Raw genomic sequence first — 25,000 nt, forward strand, 5'->3', positions numbered from 1 at the left:
TGTAGACAGAGAGGCAGGCAGAGAGAGAGAGGGAAGCAGGCTCCCTGCTGAGCAGAGAGCCCGATGTGGGACTCGATCCCAGGACCCCGAGATCATGACCTGAGCCGAAGGCAGCGGCTTAAACCACTGAGCCACCCAGGCGCCCCTGAAATATCATTTTCTTTACCATTTTTGGTACTAACACTTCACTACCCAGTTTTAACATTGTACAATCTTTGCCATGTTTTTAATGACTCTAGAACATGACCATTTCCAGTACCATATGGAGGAACTCTTTTCCTTCCTCCCTCTTCTCTAGACCAGAAACATGGTCCTATTGATCTGAGTCCAAAAGTGACCTATGCTTTTTTTTTAAAGTATTTACTTATTTATTTATTTGAGAGAGAGAAAGCACAAGCAATAAGGGCAGACGGAGGAGACTCCCAAGCAGACTCCACATTGAGTGCGGAGCCCAATATGGGGCTCAATCCCACGACCCCTAGGTGACAACCTGAAACCAAGAATTGGTTGCTTAACTCGGCCACTGAGGCACCCTGACCTACACTTCTTAAAACTATAGAGTTTCCTGTGATTTGATAGTTAAAGTATGACACAAGATATAAGGCACAACAATTTCATTAGCACTTAGCTAACACATATTAAGTTCTGAATGTAATGACTTAAATAAGACCCACATGAGTGAGAGTTTCCAGGGTATCATGTCTAGAAATTAGAAGTGCCATAATTCAGATCTCCTGTTCCAATGCTATTTCTAGTATAAAATGATCTAGTTTGGGGGGTGGGGGAGGGAGGAATCTCTTGTTAATTAGTTGCCTAGATCAGTAATCTGCAGACTGTGGTCCACAAACTCATCTATTTTTGTAAATAAAGTTTTATTGGAACACAGCCACACTTATTTGTTTACATATTGTCTATGCTGCTTTTCGGCTATAATGGAAGAATTAAGTAGTTTCGATAGAGACTACATATGGCTCATAACACCTAAAATATTTATTATCAAGCCTTTTATAGAGAAAGTGTGCTGATCCTTGATCTAGTTCAAATGAGAAAGAGCGAATGAGAATGAAAATTTGAACTAACCATTTCCCCAAATATATTCCCTCTTGAGAGCTAACTCACTAGAGAAGGAGAATGTATAATGGCCCAGCTTTATCATAACTTTTAAAAATTAAACTTTGCATAATTGATCCTAGGTTTATGTATGTAGGTGGTTTAAAGAAAAAAAAACAACAACACACCAGCAAGTACATTTGAAGTTCAAATATTTCTCAATTCTATTCATTCACCATTATGTAACATCAAACACTCCATAGAATGTAGGGTTTATGAGAATCAAACCATTTAATGACTGGCATTGAAATGCAAATTCCCATTTAATTCAATACAGATACTAAAGTCTATTTTTGTCTTCTTTCTCCCTGAATAAGACCATAGGGTAACCAGGGACCTTTAGAAACTTTGTATGACCATTGAGACATCACACTCCTTAGTGAGTGCTTCTTCACTTAGCCACAAAGCTATTTACTGGGTTTTTCCCATTGACTCTGTGGGAGCATCAGAAAAAGAAAGTGTACACATACACTTCAATTGCAAGAACTCAAGTCAGAATAGGGAGTTTTTCTGGCTGGTAAATAGTGAATGTGGTGAAATGTACAGAGCGTCCTATTCCTCTGGTGAGCTCAGACAGAAGATCTGAAATATAGGTTCTTCAGTTCAGAGTGTGTAAACAGGCTCTGTAACCCAGCATACTACAAGATTTCCTGTCAGGTAGTATGACTACAGAATTACAGATCCTTGTCATAAAAGACACCTAAGAAATTATCTAGTCTAATTATTTTATACAGTAGCTAGAGACACTACAATTGAGAGAAGCAAAATGCCTGACCCAAGGTCACACTGCTAGCTAGTGGCAGAGATACGACTTGAACCTATAACTCTTGGGATCTATTTACTATATCCTAGAGTTAGCAAACTGACCTGCACCAGATAAAATTATGAAACAGAGGAAAGCTGTCCTCGGACAACCATAAACTTCAAACTCCCTTCTGATTGTATGACTTAGCAGAGGAGTTGCCCATCAAAGAATGAAGAATAAAGACTCTTTAACACAGCCTACAGTTGGAGGCCTGAACTACCTATAGGTTCTCCATTTAAGGCCACCACTCTTATTCCTGAGGCTCTAGAACAGCTCACAAGCCAGCATGTCCTCATGAAGCCCAAGTAACCAAGAGCAGTTCTGGAAGACAAGTGTCTTCAGGAAAACCTGGACACTAGAACCCATCCAATACCAAAAGAATAGGTATCTAGAACAAGGGGAAAGAGGCCCCATGTTGACCACACAAGGTACCATACAAGGCTTACTCCATGTTGTGGCCTTGTGTCTTTTCACAGGAAGCAGGGGCTGGAAGGGATCTTCTGGAACATCTCACCCAGCTATTCCACAGTTTCAATTTTATGGTCCAAGAAAGCTGTGAACTTAAGATAAGTTCCTTGAGCTAATTTTAATATTGCGTAAAACCAAGGACAAATAATTTTTATCATCATAATACCCCTAGAGCCATAATTATATTATACTTTCCTAATCTACATTTTAGCTAGAATAATATTTACTAATATCACGTGACCAGAAGCTCTGACTGGCTACTGATGACATCAGAAGGATTTCCTTGAAAGGACCAAAGTGTAGAAACATGTCATATAGAGATAGTTCACATTCTTTTTAACAAAGTAAATGCCAAGAAGAGATATAATCTAGTACAAAGTATAGATGAGGAAACTCAAGCCCAACAGAGCATTAAAGGCCTACTCAGGCTTAGAGATGGCCAAATTTCCCATTTCTGAGTCAGTGTTCCTTCCACCAGAGCATGTTATGGAATCTTCTGCAGCAAACCAGTCAGTCACACAGCCTTGTTTTCCTTACGTTTTGAAAAGAGAAAAGAAATAGAAGGAAAAATAGAAGGGATAAAAATGAAAGTAATTTAGCTTTTTTCAATGCCATAAATTTATCCATAGATTTTTGAATGTATGATTTCAAATAAATAGATAAAAGTTTAACTCACAGCAAAGTTAAACCTAAGTCTGTATGTAATTTGCAATACATTTAGCATGAATTTTTGTTTAGCATATGGATTCAGCTGATTTCCAAAATGGTTTCAATTAATATTATGCAAGATATCTAAATACAAACAAAACACTGTGCAGAAGGGAGTTTGAGAAAGTCAGCCTTTACTTTTAAAAAAATCACTGTTTAATCTGGAAGAAGTTGGCGATCTTAGACCAGTTTAAAAAAGAAAAAAATCTAGAAAATCCCAATCAACTCAGATAAAGAGCAGAAGAAAGGAATTTTGGTTCAGGCTCTGGATTGACTTAGTTCTCAGAAAGGCTCTTAGAATTTGCATTATTGCAGTTTCAAATCTAGCAGAAAGTACATATGCCTGAATCTCGTGATTTCTTGGCCCTGATGGGGTTGTGTATCTCCCCAGTTTTTGTGTCAGAGGATGATGATACAGCTCAACTTGGCCAAGTCTGAGTCAGACACTACCCCTGCAATCTAAGAGGAATAGGACAAGCTCCACCAGAGTTATGGTCTGAGAATAGAGAAATAGAGGATCTCCTCCTTCCCAATACAACACAAGGAGCTGGGCAAATGAATACAAGATGGACACGAGCCCAAAAAATGTCCAGGACATTCACACAATAAAAATGATTAAAAATATAACTAATATGCAAAAAGTTCAGATGACAGGCAAAATTGTGGGGAGGCTAATAATTTGGCTCTGGAACCAGACTGTATAGGTTCAAATCTTTACTCCACCACTTTCTAGCTATGTGACCTTAAGCAAATTACTTAACTTCATTGGGCTTTCATGTATTCATCTCTAAAAACAAAAACAGAATAGTATCTTCTCACAGGCACTTTGTGATAATTAAATGAGAGGAAACTCATATAAGTGCTTAGAATAGTTTCTGACACATGGTAACCACTCAATCGACATTAACTCTCATGATTATTATTATTATTATTGGATATGAGAGGCAAACATGGTAAGCATTTAAAAGATCAGAGGAAGGAGAGAACACTCACAAAGGAATTAACAGTGGGAGAAATGGTGGACCTGTGCTCGATAGCACAGGATGGGTCATTTTGTGAGGGAGAGCGGGGAAAGATGGCTTTCTAGGTGATACAAAGTGTCACGATGGAAAGAGCAGAAGGCACAGTAGATTAAACAATCAGTCTAGAGTGAAGAGGAAAATCGTAACAAGGTCTTAACTGCCAGGAATTTTTAAAAAATGTTGGCATGGGTAAATCTCCCAGGTTGTGTTCCTCCTAAAACGTAATTTTAAAAAATCCATTTTTTTTAATCTTGGATTTATAGGTCCTTTTTTTTTTTTAAAGATTTTATTTATTTATTTGACAGACAGAAATCACAAGTAGGCAGAGACGCAGGCAGAGAAAGGAGGGGAAGCAGGCTCCCTGCTGAGCAGAGAGTCAGATGCGGGGCTCCATCCCAGGGTCCTGGGATCATGACCTGAAGGCAGAGGCTTTAACCCACTGAGCCGCCCAGGCGCCCCTATAGGTCTTTTATTGTGAAACAATTATAAATCCCGTTTTATTTAAGCCACTTACTAAAAACAATTTTATATGAAGACATCACCATGCTATGTTTACGTTCACGACTTATTTGTAAAATTACTCCATTAAGAAACAGATTGTAACAACTGACCCCTTTGAACTCAAGAACAGCAATCTATCTTGTCAATATGGATGTGTTGATCTGCGGGTTATTATTCTCACTTCAAGAGACTCTTACCTTCCTGATGGCTTTCATCTCATCCAGACTTGCTAACACCTTTCTCATAGCCTCTCTTCAGAGACTTCATAAAAGCAATGCTGTTATGATTCCTAAGTTATAAGAATCCATAAATAACACAAAAATGACATTCTTTATATTGACATTTCATGATATTTTCCATCCATCCCTGGATAGGATTTGGCAGCATTTTCTTGAAGGTAAGAATTCTGCACCTATCTCACAAAGATAATGATTTGCTTTAGGTTAAAGAAGGCATTATTTTTTAACAAGTAGTCAAACTCTAACCAATCAAAGCCATACAATTAACTAGCTTTATAACAGTTATTTATGTAGAGTGAGACTGGAATTTTACTTAGGTAAAGAATGAACACAAGGAAAATTCTCTCGCCCCATTACGCCTTAAAAGTCAGTGTGTTGGTTGTTCGTGCACTCATACATTCCAAAATACATTGTTGGTGGTGGTTGTTGCTTTTCAAATCCATGCCTACTGTGTGGCAAGCACTCTACTAGAAGCTAGAAAACAAGAGTCATAGCCCTGTCTCACACATATTTTAACAGTTCTGATGTACAAAGTCCCCATACTTCCCTCCCAGGAGATTCTTGCACATAAAAAATCCAAAAAGCTAGTTAAAGCAATAAGCAAGCCCCAAGTGAACAGATTATGGGTAGGGCAGACACTTAATCCCCCCCAAAATTGAGTCCCATGCCAAAGCAAATGGCCATACGCCATCTCTACTGTGGCTATGGACACCAGATTTCCATGCAGTTTCTATCTCAATTATTACACTCAGTGCTTCCAAGAAGGCTGTGGCTGCTTGTTACAAGACTCTGGGTTTTGGTTTATGTTCCACCATCTTATGCAAATATTTTTCTTCTGAAAAGGTCATCTCCTTTGAGAAGCCTTCCCCTCATGCCTCCCTTCCTCTCCCATTCCTACTCAAAAATAATAACATCATTTTCTCAAAAAACTTTTTCTGCAGCTCTGCTTTACTATATAGAACAATGTATTTTAGTTATTGGTGTCACTCCCCAGTAGACAGTGGTTTATGCAAGGGAAGAATTTTCCTTTTTCACCCATGTGTCTCTAGATGTCTAATGATTCTTGCTGAATAGATATTAAGAGAACGAACTTGGGGGTAGCATTTTTGGCTAGATCTTAAGCTTCAAAACAGTATACGTAAGAATTTGTGCTTTCTGACTTTATGAAACACCATTAAACCTCCAAATGTTTCCACAGTCAAGTTTGATAATGCCCTTCTTCAGACACCTTTTCCCACTCCTTTAGTAATTTATACAAAAGTGCAGGTTCACTCTCGTTAGTGTCTCTGACAGCAGGAGCCCTTGCACTTGGACCCCCTAGGGGTGGCGAGACAGAACAAGGCTAACAGATGGAAAAAGTGTGAAAACCACTGAGCTCAGGTTATTTGAATCAAAAGACAACCAAGCTTGCCAAAGCTAAAAGAGAGATTAGAAAAGAAGCATTTGGCTAGTATGAAATTTTAATCTTGTCACATTCTGATTCCACTTGAACCCGAAAGAGTTGTGATTTGGTGTTATTTCCAGGTTTGACCTTGTTGCTCATATTACTAATGTTTGCTTGATAGCATCACCAGAGTTTACATTAAGGCAGTCTGCCTTGCTCCCTTGAATTTAATTTAATCCTTGGTTTCTTGGTAATGGAAGGCAAATTTGCTGTGTGTGTGTGTGTGTGTGTGAGAGAGAGAGAGAGAGAGAGAGAGAGAGAGAGAAGAACGGAGAGGGAGAGAGATTGGGTTAAGTTCCCCAGGAAGCAGACTGAAGCAGAGAATTGCATTTAGGCAGATGAATCATTAGGGAGTGCCCTCAGGGTCAACATCTACCGTGAAGGGAACAAAACAGGACTGGACAGAGAGGGAAAAATAGGGTTGTGCTACAGTCTCAACAAAGCTGAGGAGTTCTGGAGCTGGGAGTATCCTTCAGAATTAACCCAAGTACCAGGATAGAACTAGGTCTTCAAACTCACTCTCCCGTACCATTGACCAGTCATTGGATGAGGGCTGCCCAGGAAGAGCTGCCTCCCTGGATAGGTCCTTTCAGCTCGGGTAACCCCTGGAGGGAGATAGCAGCTCAGGGCTGTCAGACAGCAACACCTGTAGAACCCACCCTTCAGTCCTTCAGTGGGGCAGCACTGTGTCTGTGACAATTCAATAGCATAAAAAATATACGTATTATTTTAAATAAGCATTTTCTGTCTAAATCTTGTGTTTGGGGGATCTCAGGAAGAAAGATCAGTGAGAATCAGCGAATCAATAACTTGAATCTTCCATTTTTTCTCATCTTTAAAACAGACTTGATAATACTGTTACTCCATATAGAGAGAAAATTGTTTTATTTCTTTTTATAGTTTGATTTGGCTTTGTTTTCATCAGTTAGAACTGGTCCTTTGAAGACAAAAATGTCTTTCACTGCCTGTTTATGAAATTAAAGACTCCTATTTTTCAAATGAAGAGGGGGGACAAATTCATGTCATTTCTTCTGAAATCACTTTTCTGTTTCAGTTATCAAAGAAATCAAACTAAGAGTGATCATTATACCTTTCTTAACAAACTACTTAGTGTGGGTAATTTCTATCTAAAGGCGATAGAGATCTGAGAAGGAGGGAAGATGAGTGATTTTAGCAGTTAGCATAGTGCTTTGAGGTTTGTTGATAATTTGTCCTTGCAGGACCCCCTTGAGATGAGATGCTTAATTACCCAAAGGCCAGTGCAGGACCACAACTCCCTGTAGAAATATAAACAGAAATCTTCACGATTTGCCTGTCACGTATCACAAGTGAGGCTGAAAACCCAACATGATCAAAACCTTGAGCTTCTTTTATAAACAAAGGCAACACTCTCAGGGTCTCATTATGTGTGGGCTTGTTACGGAATGAATGTTTGTGTCCCCTGCAAATTCATATGTTGAAGCCCTAACTTCCAATGTGATGGTATGAAGTGAGGCCTTTGGTAGGTGATTAGGTTTAGATGAGGTCATGAGGGGGTAGCCCCTGTGATGAGTTTGTAGGTTATGAAAAGACGAAGAGACCAGAGCTCTCCCATCCTTGCACCTTCCATTAAAGTCACCGTGAGAAGCAGCGTGTGCAAGCCCCCAAGAGGGCTGTCACCAGAACCTGATCATGCTGGCACCTTGATCTCAAATTTTCCAGCCTCTAAAACTGTGAGAATCAGATGTCTATTGTTTAAACCACCCAGTCTATGAAATTTTGTTAGAGTAGCCCAACCAGACTGAAGTAGGGCTCATTGGAATTTCTGAAAATATGTGGATTCTTTGATCATTTGAAAAATTCTGCCATAGGGGAATTGAATTTCATGTGACATTCTAGATTTCACCCAAATATAAACATTATGGTGGAATCAATCAAAGCTTTATTTTGTTGAGCTGAGAGACCTTGAAAGACCCTTCTCCCGAAAGGTGATTGATCAGACTCTAATCAGGCAATGGGATCACTCAGGCCTTAGGTCAGATAGGAGAAATTCTCACTTAAAGCTGTCATGTGAAGATCAGTTGGAGGCCAGCTAGCATGAGACCATATAAATTCTAATTATCATTTGAGAAAAATTGAGGGGAAATTCCCTGTTTTTATGTATTCGAAAATCTACAGGCTTTACAGAATAGGTTTTCTAATACTACAGAAGCACTTTTCCCCCTGGTGGATCCAAGAGACACTTGACAAATGGACCTTTTGCTGAAAACCGAAGGACATAAATGATCTATAATATTTAATTCTCAAACTATGGCACCTCCTGATGGGCACAATGAACCCAAAGGGCCACTTATTCATACCTCGCATATTGCTTCACTTTATGGGTAAGGAAGATGGGGCAACAATTCTGGCTCTGGGGCTCAGGGCGCCTCCTCTAGTGCTCTCCACTCTGCCTCCATGCAGTCCTGATTTGGCTTGTTTTTTAGAATGAAGTGTCCCCTTCTGCTTTTGGAGTCAGACCTAAGTTGGATACCTTAGTAAAGGCTGAACTCTCCCACCAGCATGCCTACTGGCACCCAACAGAGACCCACACACGGACTCTTCATATAAGCACAACTTTCAAAAGTCATTCTTCCCTTTTGAGTAATACAGGTTTTTTGTTTGTTTGTTTGTTTGTTTTTCGATTATTAAGCATCATCTCATCAACTTAAGTACCTGACAGGGAGAAAAGGCTAGTGGTTTTTGTTTTACTTTGTTTTGTTTAGGTTTTTCCAAAGATTTCAGGAAATTTCTCATCACTTACCAACAAATTAGGGCAGGTTTGGATGAGTGCTGACGGAGCAGAAGGTTGATTAACAATTTCTGAGTGCACCTGGTCCAGTTAATTAAACATTAATTTTTTTCTTTAATAAAATCAAAGTTAACACATGCATGTGGCTGTCAATAGTCCAACAGCTCATAGAAAAACAGAGTTTTCCAGATCCTCTCATCCAATTTTTCATGTATCAGAAACAAAACTTTTCATGTCTTTGGCTATTTTTTTTTTTAAATAATCACTTCTAATATCTATATTGTCACTTTCTTGATTTTTCAGTTTTAGAGACTACCGACTTATTTCTGAGTATAAAAGATGGGAATGTAATTCTTTTATATCCCATCCCCTAAGCACACACAACCTCTTCCCATCTCCCCTCCCTCCCAGTATTATTACATAGTTACTTTGGTTAGATCAGTCTTCAGTGTTCACAATATTGCCGCAGTTGAATCATTTGGTGTATGATAAATATGTTTCTATGATAAATATGTATGTTTCTTCTCTACACAAATTTTTTCTTTCTTTGGAGTTGTTAATTGTCTGGATTTTGTTTTGTTTTGTTTTCTATTTATCACTAATAAAAATCTAAACTCTTCACCAATTATGTGAATTTTCCTTCAATAAAGTTTGATGCAGCAGGTGGAATTATAACTAATCTTGAAGACTTCTCCCAGAGACTTCTGCCTGCTCTGATCTAGGCAGGATGGCTCGCTCAACCCAGGAGACACCTCTCATCCTGAGCCGTCATCCTGAAAACAGTATTTAGTCTCTCAGATTACATCTTCATTTGCCAAATCTTATGTCTTCGTTTTTCTTGGTTTACTGCCTCATTTTGGTGCATCACAGCCTCTAGTAGATTCCTCAGAAAAGGTGCGTAGAGGGGAAGCAGAGACCTTTCATGTCTGAGAAAAAAAAAAAAAAATATATATATATATATACACACATATATATATGTGTATATAATATACACACATATATTTATTTGTATATATATACATACTCTTGATTTTATTGGCAATTGGCTGGACATAGATTCTAGGTTGGTTGATTAGCAGCAGCCCTAGCCCCCGGCAACCATTGTTCTGTTCTTTGCTTTCCTGAGTTTATGTACTCAGACATCTCATGTAAGTGGGATCATTCAGAATTTGTCCTTCTATGACTGCCTTATTCCACTCAGCAGAATGTTCTCAATGTTCATTCAGGTTGTCACATACAGCTGAAATTCCTTCTTTTTAAAGGCTAAATAATATTCCATTGTATGTATATACCACATTTTTTAGATCCATTCATCCATCAGTGGACATATAAGTTGTTTCTATATCTTGGCTCTTATGAATAGTGCAGCAGTCAACACAGGAGTGCTAATTATCTCTTTGAGATTCTGATTCCAATTCTTCTTCTTCTTTTTTTTTAAGATTTTATTTATTTGAGAAAGAGAGTGAGCAAGAGAGAGCAGGGTGAGGGAGTGGCAGAGGAAGAGGGAGAAGCAGATCCCCACTGAGCAGGAAACCCAATGCAAGGCTCGATCCCAGGACTCCGGGATCATGACCTGAGCTGAAGGCAGATGCTTAACTGACTCAGCCAACCCAGAGGCAATCCTGATTTCAATTCTTTTGGATAAATATCCAGAAATAAAAATGCTGGATCATATGGTAATCTTATTTTTAATTTTTTTTAAAGATTTTATTTATTTATTTGATAGAGAGAAATCACAAGTAGGCAGAGAGGCAGGCAGAGAGAGAGGAAGAAGCAGGCTCCCTGTTGAGCAGAAAGCCCGATGTGGGGCTTGAACCCAGGACCTGGGATCATGACCTGAGCCGAAGGCAGCGGCTTAACCCACTGAGCCACCCAGGCGCCCCTTATTTTTAATTTTTTGAAGAACCTCCACACCTGACTTCTAGGCTACATTATTATGCATTCCCACCAACAGTGCACTAGGGTTCCAATTTTTAAGGCAATGCTCTACTGCTTTCTAGCTTCTGGTAAAACTTTTAAGAAGTCCAAAGTCATTCTGGCTTCTGATCCCTTGTATGTTGCCCTTTTTCATTTTTTTCTGGAAGCCAAAAAGAATCATCTTTATGTTTGGAGTATTATGAAATTTCAGTGTGGAAATTCACATCCTTCAGTTCTAGAAACTTGTACTAGTTGAATAATAGATTCCTTCCCTCTAGTTTCATTTTCTTCCTATTTCTCTCTCTCTTTTTCTTTGATACTGTTTTAGATCTAGTTGCTTAACCTCCTAGATCTGTGCTGTTCCATATCACAACAGCTAGACTCCTGTGGCTTCTCACATTTACATTTAAATTAATTGAAATTAAATAGATTTTTTTAATTCAGTTCCTCAATCCCACTAGCCCCACTTCAAGTATTAAATAGCCACATGGAGCTAGTACATTCTGAATTATCACAGGAACAGAACATTTCCATCATCACAGAAAATGCTAGGACAGTGCAGTCCTAGATGGTCCTCTAATCTTAATTTTTTTTCTGTTTTCCACATCTTTGTCAGTCTGCTCTAATTTCTGAAAGATTCCTCAACTTGATCTTTCAATATTTCTATTGAATTTTCTAAAAATCATTATTTTTTAAATTTCTGAACTTTTTTAAAATTTAGAATTTAATTTTTTAAAAATTTCTTTTCTTTTCCTACTTCATCCTATATTTATCTCACAGATTTAGTATCTATTCTTATGTGTCTAGAGATATTGAATTTAATATTCAATATTTAATATTAATATTTAATATTTTATTAATATTTGCTATTCCTAAAGAGTTTCTTCTTACTCCAGGTAGATTTTTCATCTGTGTTTATATTGGCTCATATCCTTCATATTAAAAGATTTCAGCGGAAGTCCAGGCACTTTTTCATATCTGCTCATATTTAAGAGTAGACCATGAAAAATCTGAATGGAAGAACTAAGCACATAAGAAAGATGTGCCAAATTTGTTCCTTGTTATAGGGTGATGTGGCTGAGCCATTTCCATGAGCAAATCCTACATTCAGGATTTGCTTTCTTCCTATGCTATCCAGATTGTTTTGAAAAGTTTCTTCCAAACACTTATCAACATAGTGTATAGACTGGGCTGCTAGTGTTCTAGGACCCAAGATGAGAAAGTGGGCTGGGGTCCCAGGAATTGGGATGTACACATTTATCTCCTCCTTTTTTAGTACTGCACCTGTACCCCAAATGTGCCCATTTTCTTCAGTCCAGAGACCTTCAATCTCACCCTCACAAAAGGACAAGTCTCACGTTTTCAGCAAGAGTGGGGAAGTGTAGGACACCTATTAGAGTGTGCTGTGCCTTCAAGACCAGAAGATCTATTTTCCAGTTGTTGGAAGTGCCCATGGTCGAACAGGCTCATTTGCCGATGACCATCACTATTTGTGGGCACAGTCTGTCCACAGCGATTGGTGACTGTGAGTGTCCAGGCCCTTCCTCCAACTCAGGACAGTTCTGAAAGGTCATCTTGTGACCAGACCAGAACCCAAAGTCTTCTGCTCTATCTTCCTTTCTCTCCTTCTCACCCAGATCCCACTAATACTTGCTTCCCTCCCAGAACTTGATAGTTTGGGAAGGGTAGTTCTCTGGTTGCACAAAGTAAGGGAAGAAATCTGTGGATTTATTAGCTGCTTCTTAAAATGCTTTCAAAGAACTTTTGTGTTTTAGCTTTACAGTCATTGTCGCTTTCAAAGGGAACTCTTCTTGAGCTTTTAGAAGGCGCAAGAGTGGAAATCACCTTGCTTCTGACCTTCCGGCACTACTGGTTAGGATTTAGGTTTCCCAGATCCATTCAGTCAGTTTGTACTCATTAATTTGCTTTTCAGTTTCTAAAATGTTGTTGCTATTATTTTTGACCTCTAGGTTTATGTCTTTTGTTAAAATATCTTTTTTCACTGTCATTTTCGTGACATTTTGGAACTACATACATTTAACCAGCCAGTTTCTTGATGTAGACTTCGCTCTGCCTCTGGAACTTCTTAAGTTTTTATTTGCAGGCCGTAGTGTATAGTAAATAGAAATATTCATCATCCAAGCTTTCTGGCTGCACTAATCCCAGAAAGGAGAGGGAGGTAGGTAAACGATTGTATGTGTATCTTGAAAGCTGATATATTCTTAAGTGACGAGAAACTAGCAGATTGAAGGTCAGTATGGAAGGAGTTATTACAGATTTTGCAATTATAGGATGATACAAATGACTGAGTATAGACTGAAAGATAGACATTATCTCAAGGATCATGGTGGCTCACCAACTGCGTGATAGTCAAAACTATCTTTAACAGCCATCCTGATGGGGTGGAACACATAAAATGCAGGCACTTAGAAGTTATCCTTTTATTAAACTCAGTATTGATGAGCTATAATATGCATTAGTATGTACTGTTCTAGGCTCAAAAGGAGTAGAATGAACTCCAAAAGGGCTTAAAGGAAAATGGCAAATATGATTATAGGGTTGGGGATAGGGAGAACCTAAGTAGTAAGCAGAAAAACACGCAGTTTATTCAGAAGAGAAGAATTACATGATTTTCTAATGGCCCTAAAGCATATAAAGCAATACTCATTCATTTTCACATTTTTAAGTGCTTTTTCTGAGAAAATTTAATGGGATAATTGGTGGGTAAAAGTACCTTATTGAAGCAGGCCTTTCAGTTTTAGTTCTCTTCCTTCTTTAGGGATCCAAGCATGATAAAATGGTCTTTAACTTCAATAGGAAGGAATGAAGTTCTACGTAAACATTCCCTGGAAGTGAGTATTATTATAGAATGGGAATATTGCTTTAAAAACATGTACTGAAATTTACATAGAAAAAGGAATGGATGCATTATGAAAGAACGCAAGAGGATTTTGTTTGTATAATGAATCTAGGAATCATGTAATTCTTCAGTTTTTTTCTGTATTTTCCTCATTTTTTTCATGAATGTGACTTTTTTTAAAGATTTTATTGATTGATTGATTGATTGATTGATTTGACAGAGATCACAAGTAGGCAGAGAGATAGGCGGGGGTCGGGGGGAGCAGGCTCCCCGCTGAGCAGAGAGCCTGACGTGGGGCTCGATCCCAGGACCCTGAGATCATGACCTGAGCCAAAGGCAGAGACTTTAACCCACTGAGCCACCCAGGTGCCCCAGAATATGTGACATTTTTATAATGGATACAATAGTTACATATTCCTTGATAACATGATGTAGAAATCCTCTAATGTAGAAATTACAGAACCTCAATCTCTGAAGCGAATGAAGGTGTGGGTTTGAGTCCTTACCTTGCCTGCTTACCTGCTTTGTGACCATGGGCATCCTACTTAACTTTTAAACACACTGATGATAATATCACCTATTCTACGGAGTTGTTGACAAGATTAAGTTTATAAGTATATGAAAAGCATTTAGAAGTACAGCTGGCTGATGGTAACCATTCAGTAATGTTAGATATCATTTTTAGTCCAAAAAACATTTAAGGCAACTTACAAAATTATAGATTAGGAAGGTTTTTCAAAGTAAAAAGAATTTAGGCAAAGGGTAGAAAAGAACAAAATGAAGCTCAAAAGAGCTAAAAATTTGATACTATTAATTTATTAATATTATTAAATATTATTATTAAGTTACTAGCTCAATTAAAAAGAGGCAAATATGGTTGAATATAATAATTATAGTAGCTATAAATAAATTTTCAAATTTCCTATCCTGACCTAAAGGAAATCTTTTCCCAGGATTCTCATAAAAGAGTCACTGGATTATTTAATTTTTTTTCCCCCACAAAATGTAAAAAATTTATATAATCTCTACTCTTAAACACCCTTAAAACTAAATTTTTAAATATTAATGAGTACCCACAAGTCCAGAATTCCTATGGTAAGCAAGTATGCTTTTTGTTTTCTAAACTACAGAAATCAAACACAGCTGCATGACAAAAATGCCCCAGTGTGGGAACATACATTTCCCAGTGAGTTACCAGTAAACAAATCAATAGCTGGAGGAGTGCTTTAGAAGTTAACTCCGTGTTTCCATTCTCTGTGTTCATCACCTTTCCTACCCTGTAGCGAGTCTTCCTGTAATTGATGAATGTGTCCCAAATTACCCTCATTTAACTATTATTTTCCTGACTTTGTCATACTTATATAATATTTGCACATATTTTTAAAACATTTAATTCCAAACAACTCACTTATTTGTATTTAGACCATTTTAATAATACCTGCGCACTGATTACATTCTCTAATCTATATGTTAGTATGGTATAATATTTTCCTTTAAGAAGTGTTTGGGTGTCCTTTGAAATCACTGTGTACTACCAGCGATATTCATGAATTTTATTACTCTTTGGGAAACATTAGATTAAAATAATAAACACTGACATATTCACATTAAGGTTTATTTTTAAATGTGAAGTTAATAATATCTAACTTAGAAGTGAAAACTATATTCCCTTATTAAATGAACAGACAAGAAGGGAAATTTTGAGGGATACATTAGCCACTAAAATTAAGTCATGTCTACTTAGCTGGAATGGTGAATGCCTTTCCTGCTTCTTTACTAGAATAATGTCATATTTTACCCACAAATTTCAGCCACTGTTAGCATGTCAAAATTATCTAAGGTAATAAACTGAACGAATCTCCCCTATTTTTTTTTTATTTAGCATCATTATAGCTATCTTTCAATGAGTCTTCTGTTGTTGCTGTTTTTATGTAAATTCCAGTTAGTTACCATACATGTAATATTAGTTTCAGATGTACAAAACAGTGATTCAACAATTCTCTACAAACCTGGTGCTCATCACAAGTACCTGCCTTGACCCCATCACCTGTTTCACCCACCCTCCACCTGCCTACCCTCTGGTAACCATCAGTTTGTTCTCTATAGTTAAGAGTCTGTATTTCGATTTTCCTCTCTCCTTTTTTCCTCTTTGCTTATTTGTTTTGTTTCTTAAATTCTACATATGAATGAAATCACATATTTGTCTTTGACTGATTTATTCCAGTTAGCACAATACACTCTAGCTCCATTCACATTCTCGCAAATGGCAAGATTTCATTCTTTTTTTTTTTTAATGGCTTAATTAGAATCCGATAAGTAAAACAGCCATTTGTGTTTTGTGCTCATTTTTGCCAATAGGATAGGTTTGAAAGTCTATCTCTTTGATTTTAATTTGAACTTTCCTGATTAGTAATTGGGTTGAGTCTTTTGATATGTTTATGACCAATTCATGTTTCATATCCTTTGACGTATGTCTATTGACATTTTTTTATATCGAGTTGTATTTTTATTTGTAGGAATTCCTTATATAAGCTTTTTAAAAAAGATTTTATTTATTTGAGAGAGAGAGAGAGAGAGAGCACATGAGTGGGGGGAGGGACAGAGGGAAAGAGACAATTATATACCCCACTGAGTGGGGAGCCTGACCTGGGGGCTTTATCCCTGGACCCCAAGATCATGACCTGAACCAGTCAAATGCTTAAATGACTGAGCGACCCAGGCACCCTTCCTTACGTATTCTTTTTTTTTTTTTTTTTTAATTTTATTTATTTATTTGACAGACAGAGATCACAAGTAGGCAGAGAGGCAGGCAGAGAGAGAGAGGTGGAGGCAGGCTCCCTGCAGAGCAGAGAGCCCGATGCGGGGCTCGATCCCAGGACCCTGGGATCATGACCTGAGCTGAAGGCAGAGGCTTAACCCACTGAGCCACCCAGGCGCCCCCCTTCCTTATATATTCTTGATACTAATTATTAACCTGTTTTTAGGGGATTGCAAGTATCTTCTCCAGACTTTTGAAAGATGGACCTATAATTGGTCTATAGACCTATGGCAGAACATACATTGTATACCAATCGTATATCTCTGCCTCTCAAAGATACCTGAGTAACAGGCCCTTGTTACTGTCTGGCAATACAAAGTGCAGGAAAGTCCTTTGACTAAAGCTGTGTTAGCCCAGGGGAGCCAAGAATGGTTAAGAGAGGACTGCATTCAGTCTGAGGATGCTATACTCCACAGTTGTCTAAGTCAAACTGTAAAATGGATTACATGAAGAGAAAGACTGTTACTTCCCTAAGTGAGGGGGACCTCTGCACACATTCAGATTACATGGAGAAGCGCTCTTCTCTCATGTGTGGAGGACTGGCTTGAGGGACACAACTGAGCTTCTTGAATATCTGATGTATTGATCACTGGTAGCCTTTTTATCTGCTTCTGTGCCCACTGTTGAGACCTTGTTGCAGCATTCATGGGAGCTTTCATCATATTCTGTCATTAGAAAATAATTCAAGTCCTCTGCCAAGTATCTCGAGTGATCTAACTTCTTCTATCTTTTAGATAAATGACCCTTGTATCACGTACCCAGGTGGTTTCCAGGTCTAGCTATTCCACCATTAAGTTTTCCCACTGGCAATTGTCAATTTAGTGATCATTCACCTTTTGGTTCTTACTGCATTGTCTTTTTAATAAATAAGAGTTCCAAGTTTAATGTCATCAAATATGTTATATTTTTAGTATCAAGTTTAAGAAAACCTTCACTACAGCAGTCAGTAGAGATGATTTACCTATATTTCTTTCTTTAAAAAAATTTGCTTAAATCTCTTTGAATTGATTTCTGTCTATCATGTGAGATAGGAAACCAAATATTTTATTTATAAATGGATGTTTAATATTTCCAGGCTCATTTTATTAAATAGTCCACATTTTCGACATTAGCATACAATGTAAGCTCTGTCATGTATCAGGGTTTCACATATGTACATGTATGGTTCTGGACCCCCTATTCTGCCATTGGTTTGTTTTTTAATTGATATGTTTGTCTACAACACTGTATTATACAATAAGTTCACTGTAAATACTGATATGTGCTTCCCTATTTGGGTCATCATTGTCAGAACTGTCAGCTATTTTTGCAATTCTGTTATTTCTTTTTTTTTTTTTTAAAGATTTTATTTATTTATTTGACAAAGAGATCACAAGCAGGCAGAGAGAGAGGAGGAAGCAGGCAGAGAGAGAGGAGGAAGCAGGCTCCCCTAGAGAGCAGAGAGCCCGATGCGGGGCTCGATCCCAGGACTCTGAGATCACGACCTGAGCTGAAGGCAGCGGCTTAACCCACTGAGCCACCCAGGCGCCCCAACAATTCTGTTATTTCATACAAATTGTAAAGTCACCTTGCTGGATTCCATAAAAAATACAAACAAGAAAAATGAAAAGAAAAAAAATCTTGTTGAGATTCAGGATTTTCACTGGAATTTCACTGGATCCATCCACCCATTATGGGTTAGCTGATGTTTTTGTGATATTAAAATTTGATTGATGCATAAATATTTTACTGAACATTTTTAGATATTTATTTAGATATTCTTTAATATCTTTCAATAAGGACAAAATTTTCTTCCTAGGTTCAGGCATATTTTTTGCTAATAATCTTTTTTGTTTACTATAACATATAGAATTTTTAAAATTATATTTATTTACAGTTTATTGCTCATTAACAGAAATGTAACTGATCAAATATTTTTGAATATTTTCTTGGAATTGTCAATTTTGTTAAATTTATTAATAAATATCAGTAATTTCTCTGTAGATTGTTTTGGGCTTTTTGTGTAAGCAATTATATCATTTGAAGATATGACAATTTTGTTACTTTTATAACAATCTTTACTTTTATTTTTCCCTTCTTATGCTACTAGTCAGAGTTGCTTGCATATTGTTAAACAGAAATGGTTGCAACAATGTGTTTATTTATCTTGATCCTGATTTTTTTTATTTTTATTATTATTTTTTTAAAAGACACATTTATTCAGCATCATGATCAGACTATTACATTTAGCAATCAACAGCATGGGTGCAAAAAAAAAATCTACATTAAAACCCTTTGTTGGAATGCTTTACACTTTCCACAGAACAGAAACTAAAATAACCTGTTATACAATTAGTCACAAATATAGTCCTCGAGTTTTTTTGCCCATACACATAAGTATTGTCTAAAACATGTCTTCTTTGTAGCAGCTAGGTCCTGCCACCACTGTGCTTGGCTGAGTTCACAAATCTGTTGTAACCTGTAGCTTCCCTGTCACTTCTCTGGCTCTCCTCTCCTGCTAAGCTTTGTTTCCTGGCAGTAATTAAAACCTTCTGCGACTGCCGTAGCTGCTGCTGGAACCACCATAGTCACCTTGGTTTTGTGGTTTGGCGAAGTACTGGCCTCCACCACCATAAGGGCCATAGCTTCTGCCTTCAAAATTGCCTCCTTTCATGGGTCCAAAATTTGAGGATTGATTGTTGTAATTGCCAAAATCATTATAGCTTCCGCCACCTCCAAAGTTGCTTCCATCATTACCAAATCCGTTATAGCCATCCCCACTGCCACCATATCCACCACCACCTCGACTGCCACCTCAACCACTGAAGTTTCCTCCACGACCAAAGTTGTCATTCCCACCAAAACCACCTCCACGACCACCACCAAAGTTTCCAGAAGCACTTCGACCTCTTTGGCTGGATGAAGCACTAGCCATCTCTTGCTTAGAGAGCGCTTTCCTTACTTCACAGTTGTGGCCATTCACAGTATGGTATTTTTGAATGACAATCTTGTCTACAGAATCATGGTCATCAAATATTACAAAAGCAAAACACCTCTTTTTGCCACTGCCTTGGTCGGTCATGATCTCAATCACTTCGATTTTCCCATACTGTTCGAAATAATCTCTTAGATGATGGTCACCAGTGTCTTCTTTAATGCCACCAACAAAAATCTTTTTCACAGTTAAGTGGGCACCAGGTCTTTGAGAATCTTCTCTTGAGACAGCCCTCTTTGGTTCCACAACTCTTCCATCCACCTTGTGTGGCCTTGCATTCATGGCTGCATCCACCTCCTCCACAGTGGCATATGTGACAAACCCAAAGCCTCTGGAGCACTTGGTGTTTGGGTCTCTCATTACCACACAGTCCATAAGTGTTCCCCATTGCTCAAAATGGCTCCTCAGACTCTCATCGGTTGTTTCAAAGCTCAGACCTCCGATGAAGAGCTTCCAAAGCTGTTCAGGCTCTTTGGGAGACTCTGACTTAGACATGACGGCGGTGGGAGGGGAGACTTTAACGATGCTTACTCGGCGGCGTCCACGGGCAGAAAGCATTGATCCTGATTTTTAGAGGAAATACTTTTGGGGTTTCAATTAATTATTATATTGGCTATTTTTTTAATGTTTTGGTAGACATAACTTTGCTCAAAAAACAGACGATTCCCTTATTTGTACTTTTGTCATGAACTCTACAAAAATATTTTTAATGTGTACTGTGGTGGAACTCCTGACCATACTGTCTCCTTTAATCACTTAATATGGTAGATTTATTAATAGACTTTCTAATGTTGAAACTTCCTTTGCTGTGATAAATTCAACTTATTCAGAACGTATTATTGCTTTTTCTCATTGTTGGATTCAGTTTGTTTTTATCTGGAATCTTTGCATCTACATTTATGGTAAGATTAGCTTGTCATTGTCTTTCCCAAGCTTTGCAATCTGTCCTTAGCTGGTTTTAGTGGTAAGATGATAGAAATTTTCTATCCCCTGAAAGAATTTGTTGAAGATTAAGTTTATGTATTTGTTAAATGTTTGGGAATACTCATCCATAAGATCATTTGAGTTTAATACTTATAGGGAAAATATTTAAGCAAGTGATTTGATATGTTTAATTCAAGATAATTAAAATTTATTTTCTCTTCTTGAGTCAATTTTTAAAAATGTTTCTACAAATTTCCATTTCATCTAATTTTGAAAAATTATTGGCATGAAGTTTTTTAAAAATTATATTACCTCCTTCATCTCTGCTGTATCTGCTGTCATTTCCTCTTGTTCATTTCTAACACTAGGGTTTCTAATAGGAAAGTTTTGTTGTTAGCAAATGATCTATGTTTTTGGCTAAAGTTTCTGTTATCTCCATTTTTTCAAGAGTTCAAGTGGATAAAACATTCTAGTTTGGCACTGATTCTTATCAACAGTTTGAAAACAGTGTTGAATTCTCTTCAGGCTTTTATTGTGTTGAAAGGAGAGTTGCCAGTCAGATTGGCTTCCATTTGCAGATAAAGTCAGGTATTCTGTATTAGGATTTCTCTCTAGTTCATCAATTCCTCCTAAATTTACAATTTATTGTTTTTATAATCATAGGAATTCAACTATATACCACAATGATGGATTGTTTTCATCTCAAAAATATGTGAAAGATATACTGTTTTGTATCAATGATTTAACCCCACAAGAGAAAGTTGATGTTTTTAATTTTCTACTTGTTATAAAAATGATAACTCCTTCCTCAACAACAGGTCTGGAAAATCTCTGGCTTGCTTGTGACTACCACCTTCTGTTCTCCTATTCACTATGGCCTTGGCGGAGTTCAATAATTGATTCTAGCATCTTTCTCTGTGAGACAAGATGCCACCTCAACAGGCTTTTCAACATAAAATTCTGGGTAGTTATTACCAACCACAAGACATTAGGTCAAACAGTAGCTCTTATTTGCCACCCCTGTCTAGATAATCTGATTCATTAGATTTTTTTCTTCTCATCACTATCATTTGTTATTCTCACAGATTAAGAGGTTCTCTTTTGATTCTAACCGTGTGTGACTGCACAAGAGCGACAGTCACTATGAAAAGACACCATCAAATACATGCCTTTTTTAATGTAACTAATGGATACAACTACCCACAAATCTAGAAATGACAGCACAAAGTAAAACGACCAGCAAGCAGTACTTCTGTGCATATCGATAAGCATTCTTGAATTTCAGGTTCTCATGTTGCCCCATGGCTGCCATGACCTGATCTAATTGAGGAGAAGATTCTGTCAAGACTTTGAGAAACTCCCTTCATTCACCATGTTTCTGGTTTTCTGTGGGGGTTTTTTTGGTTGTTGTTTTGGTTTTGGTTTTGTTTTTTGTTTTGGTTATGTGAGAATTTTTGGATACCCTATAGTCCTTTCCTACTCACTGGTAGCCAGCATTTCCCCAGGGACTTTGCAGTTAGACAAGACCATTGCAAGTCAGTTTTCCAGGGCACCATATCCTCAGGAGATAAGCTTTGGGCTTATCTAAAGTTCTATTCCTTCGTGCTCGCTTCGGCAGCACATATACTAAAGTTCTATTCCTTCACAGAAGGTAATGACAGAACATTATTAGGAGTAATTTTCATTTTAACCTTAATTTAACCAACCTCCCTTTTCAATACAAAGCTAGACTATTCAAAAAGTCATGATCTCATGGTATGGTTTTTCTGTCCTTATGATGTAATGTATATAAATAAGTTGTTAAATAATCTGTTAACATTGTAATTTCATTAATCTATCATTCAGGTTTTGCTGATATTCTATTGCAAGGTGAAATACAGCTGGAGTCCCATTTGGGCTCCATCACTTAATGACTCATCTCAGCTCACACTATGGCACCCTCAACACATGAGAGAGTAGGTACTTGAGAAGTCAACCAAAATCATGACATTTAGCCATTCTAATGGTTACTTCTTAATACCGTGCTCCAATGTGACTCAGCTTTGCTGTATCCCGCCCTTCTCTGCTGGGTATCACACCTTCCTTTGGATGCTCCTGAGTACCTTTCTTAGTGATCACATTCCTCTAAACCACTTTCTTGAGAGATCAACCCCCCACAGATGTGTCTCTCATACTGTGCGATAATGTAATGTGCGTGCTTTCATGTTCCACCTAGTATGCCTATTTACTAATCTTGTCACTCGGGTCATATTAATAAATAATACATTTTGTGTCAGATATATCTGGAATATCCCATTTTCTTCTTTTTATAAATGATCACTGATTTTCTTCATTGACCATTAGAAGCTGCTATTTTCCTTTTCAATACTTTTGCTATCTCTGCCTCTTTTCTACTTTATTTTACTTTGTTACCTATGACCTCCCATATGCTTAAAAACCCCCATTTGCCTACTAAATCTTAGATCATTGCTGAACTTTCCCTAGCTCAGAAACTCTCTTTCAATAAATAAATTTTAAGAAGTCATTCTAAACTGATTCCAAATAGCCACAAGTTCATCTCTCAAGGCCATTTAGTTTAGTTTTTCATGTGCCCACCTTAACCTCCATTCTGGTTAAATTCACTCAAAAGTGAATCAGACATGGCCTTTGCCTTCACACAGCTCAGAGTCTAGGAGGGGAAAAGGAACACAATAAAGAAACAAAAGCACAGACCAATGAGCTCATAAGCACCATTTGTAACTTCCAAAGTTTCTCCTCAGTATAATCAGTCATTTTAGCAGCTTTCTAGCTAGTAAATATTCATTTCACCTCCCATCTTGCATCAACATTAATATGAATGTTTGCTATGAAATGCTAATACTTAGGCAAAAAATTTTGATTCTCCACATTGAGTCTGTACATATTTTTCTCAAGAACTGAAAGATGTATTTTTAAAGTAGATTAAATAAAATTGAGTTACCATATAATTTCAAGAAATTGAAGCAATTAGATGAACATTTCAGTAGACATTTATCTAGTGAAATGTCTATGTTCTCCCTGAGCCAAATCATTCCCCACAAAATGTGTCAAATAAATACACTCAAAGCCTCATGGAATTTGGGGGAAGCCCATTGTGGAGACAAGTAGGATTGCTCAGTGGGGTTCCCAGACATTCTCCTTGTCTGCAAACAAGCTAGCTGGGATGGACCACTGATTTTTACTGATGTAAGAGGCACAAGCTAAACTCAAATCCCCTGAAACTAGGGACCCAGGACCTCCTCCTCAGGGTACCCCATATTTCCCACCACTTCTCTGAAAGGCTGGCACCAAAGCTCTTGGCTCTCAACAGTCTGTTTTTCTCACATTGGCAAAGCCATCACCACACTAAACCATATAAAACAAAATGCCAAAGGGGAAACCACTCCCACACCACCAACCTCTGCAGCGCAAACCCATGATATCCTGCCTGTCCCAAGTATGCCTCTCCATAAGAGGCTGAGGCCAGAGACACAGAAACTTGCAGATCTTTCTGTCCTATGGCTTCCAGCTTGTCCAAAGTAATTGTACCATATCATTCATGACAGTAGTATGACAACTATAATCCCTGAATTGGGAACATTCCCTAATACAAATGACCAGGTGAATTCTGTTGGATATAGAGAATATCACTAAGAATGCATATATCCAGCCAGAGAAGGTCCGGTTATATGACTTTTTAAAATTCTCAGCCTGAATTCATTAATCTTTTTAATACCCATTTGTCTAGAGTCTCAATTAGTTGGTCATTCAATGGCAAAAGGGTTTTAATGTTAAATTCATCTCCCAAAATGGTTAAAATCATGTCTCCATTCTTGAAGTAATAAAACTATAATACTTTTTAGAAGAATCAGACTAATAAGTTATTAATTTCATAATGCTTTGTCCAAGGATAACAGTTACAAGAAAAAACTCAGTCCACAGGTATGTTTTAATTGGTTATAAAATATTTAAAATTTTTCTTTAAAATGGAATGACTCTGTGAAGCGTGCCATGTGTATTAGGCCTCAGTCTCCACCATAGTCTTTCACAAGATTTCATTCATCTTATTATCCCATGGTCTCTAAAGGCAACTTAGTTGATAAATCCTGGCTTTCACTATTTGCCTTTAAGGAAATGATGATAGTGAAAATGTATAGAAAACCCAAAGGACTTTTTTCTTTTAATATAGATAATATAGATGAGATAAAGTTTCTTTAATCACTTTAAGCATCTGCCTGGGCTCTTCATTTCTTATTTCACCACAGTTTTGACAAAGAGTTGGTATAGATCTCCTGGAGGCAGAAGTCAGTGTCCTCAGAAAAAGTGGCAATTTTTACAACAGTTCTCCCATTAAACAACTGCTCTCTATTAGGATTTTTGCATATGTTTCTTCCATTATGCAAACAAACAAACAAACAAAAAAGCAGGCAAAATATTTCAGAA

General features: G+C 37.5%; 1 protein-coding gene and 1 pseudogene across 1 annotated transcript in view; both read right to left on the reverse strand.

Moving 5' to 3' along the window:
* Positions 1 to 25,000, reverse strand: part of LOC111155055 (potassium voltage-gated channel subfamily H member 8) — a 388,581-nt gene that overhangs the window by 191,520 nt on the left and 172,061 nt on the right. The window lies entirely within an intron of this gene.
* On the reverse strand, positions 19,112 to 20,183 carry LOC111155056 (annotated as a pseudogene).

The sequence above is a fragment of the Enhydra lutris genome, unplaced genomic scaffold, assembly GCF_002288905.1.
Source record: "Enhydra lutris kenyoni isolate GAN:26980312 unplaced genomic scaffold, ASM228890v2 scaffoldscaffold39, whole genome shotgun sequence".
Lineage (NCBI taxonomy): Eukaryota > Metazoa > Chordata > Mammalia > Carnivora > Mustelidae > Enhydra > Enhydra lutris.